The sequence below is a fragment of the Mustela putorius genome, unplaced genomic scaffold (genome assembly GCF_011764305.1).
Source record: "Mustela putorius furo isolate JIRA1106 unplaced genomic scaffold, ASM1176430v1.1 tig00003913_pilon_pilon_pilon, whole genome shotgun sequence".
Classification (NCBI taxonomy): Eukaryota; Metazoa; Chordata; class Mammalia; order Carnivora; family Mustelidae; genus Mustela; species Mustela putorius.
Window position 1 is genome coordinate 1,531,524 of NW_025422060.1, and position 2,611 is coordinate 1,534,134.

Here is a 2,611-nt window from a genome sequence, read left to right on the forward strand (position 1 = left end):
TTCCTTGTTATTGAATCCAAACATCTTTTTATTCATTTATTGTCCACTTTAATTCATTAATTTAAATTCCATGCTGTGTCTTTTGCTCAAAATTCCATTAAGATATTCCTTTTTTACTTACCAACTTGAAAGAAATGTTTACATATCAGAATTGGGTATTTGCATATAGACACTAGATTTTTTTTTGGATTTGTGGTTTGCTTTCTAGTACCGTTTATAGTGATTTTCTGAAAAATTCTGAATTTTTTTTTTTATCTCCTGCTTTTATTTAAGGCTTTCGTTGTTATGGTTTCTGCCAATTTATGAACATTTTCCTATAGTTCTACAGTTGGTCATGCATAGGAAGGCCTGACCCCACAGGATAACTGTTCATATATTCAGCAATTTGCATCAAACATTTTATGGATTTTTTGGTAGTTTTTAATTTAGTTACGGTTGAAGTATGCAATAACAATGAATGTTGTCCATAAAATATGGAATAGCTTGTTTTGTCATACCACTAAATAAATAGTTCACTTTTTACTTAATGGTTTGATGAGCTATAATATTGTATAAGCTTAAAATATGAAGAGCTTATAATATTGTATTTTAATACCATAATACTATGGCTTGAGGGGTCATATACTGATTTTTATCTATACTTGTCTCAATTTATTTTAAGATTATGGTCTGTTTCTAGTCTACTATAATTTTTCTAAGATTTATTTAATTATTTTAGAGAGAGAGAGAGAAAGAGCATACACATGAAGAGTGTTGGGACAGAGGGAGAGAATCTTCAAGCAGACTACTCACTAAGTGCAGAGCCCAGTGTGGGGTTGATCTCATGACCCAGGAAATCATGACTGGCACTCAAACCAAGAGTCAGACCCTCAACTGACTGAAACACCTAGGTGCTCCTAGTCTAACCTGCTTTTAGAAAAATGCTATTTATTTGTTATATCTTCATCATATGTTTTAATATGTGATAGGACAAATTATTACGTTTTTTCAAAAATTTCCTAACCATATTCTTTCATGTTTATTCTTCAAGATTAAGTATGATTTTATCAAAAATTAAACTATACCAAGAGTTTTTAATTAGAATTATATCTGAATATTAATTTTTGAAGATTTATACATTTAAATTATTTTGTCTTACCATCCAGGAAAAGAGCATGCACCTTCTTTTATTCAGCTCTTATTCTATGACAGTCAGTGTAGTTTCATAATTACATTTGTCTTATATGTCTTTTATTAAGTTTATTCTTAAATAATTTATAGATTATTTGCTATTGTGAATATAATGATTATTTTTCTATTATATTTTCTAACTACTATACAGAAAAGCTATTATATTTTGGTGTATTTACTAAATAAGTGGACGCCTATTTAAATTTTTATTAATTCAAATGATTTTGCAATTGATTACCTTATGTTTTCTATAATATAAAAAAAATAGTAACTAATGGCAGGTTCATTCCAAAGTGAATGAATTTTTATTTCTTTTTATTCTCTTTTTATACCTGCTATGATTTTCAGAACAGTGTTCATTGTAGAGATGAAAGCGAGCATTGGTATTTTGTTCTTGTTATTAACAGTATACTTCCATTCAGCATGATATCTGCTCTTGGTTCAGATAAAACATCTTATTACATAACTATACCTAGTAACCATGGATTTAGTGTTTTAAAAAATTTTGTAAGAATGGATGCTGAATGGCTATCATGGTGGGTTTGCTGAAGACCACTGGCCTTGTGGGATTGGCTTTATCTGAAAGTCCACACAAAATGCTAAGAATATTGTACATAAAGATTTGATGTTCTTAAGCAAATTCCTAAAAATGCAGCATATAGAAAGTATACAGAACAGGTTACAAATGAGTAGCTAAGTATAGTTAAAGCAGAACCAGGTATTAAGAAATTAGAAGACCGAGTTCGGGGAGGCTACCTAGAAGAGGTGATTCTTCAGGCTGAAATGAACTAGGTCGGCAAGAAAATGATACAGTGGAAACCATGGGAGCCCTTAGTGGAAAAGCCTCCTGCCAACCAATGGAAATGGACAATATAGTTAACATTAAATGACTAGTGTGTTGATGGGAAACTAATGTAATTAAATGTTCTGTTATATTAAAAAAATAAAAGAGTGGTTGCTGGGGCGCCTGGGTGGCTCAGTGGGTTAAGCCACTGCCTTCGGCTCAGGTCATGATCCCAGGGTTCTGGGATCAAGTCCCGCATTGGGCTCTCTGCTCAGCCGGGAGCCTGCTTCCCTCTCTCTCTCTGCCTGCCTCTCTGTCTACTTGTAATCTCTGTCTGTCAAATAAACAAATAAAAATCTTAAAAAAAAAAAAAGAGTGGTTGCTGAATTATAGCTAATGTTTGTTTTTTAATTAGTCACATGGTCATGCAGTCTTCTCACTAATATGAGGAATCACATTACTACATTTGCCAATGTTTAATGAGACTTACATTCTTGGACTAAGTAAAATTTATTATGTGTAATCTTCTTTTTTGTCCTGTTATTTTTAATTAAGGTAATATTTGAAACATGTAAAATAACTTAAGCAATGTATGTGTAAGTTACAAAACACAACTTCAAAAAACACTCCCAGGTGTCTGGGTGGCTCAGTCGTTAA

General features: G+C 31.8%; 1 pseudogene; it reads left to right on the top strand.

Moving 5' to 3' along the window:
• Positions 1 to 1,703: 1,703 nt before the first annotated feature.
• On the top strand, positions 1,704 to 2,046 carry LOC101671499 (annotated as a pseudogene).
• Positions 2,047 to 2,611: the final 565 nt, after the last annotated feature.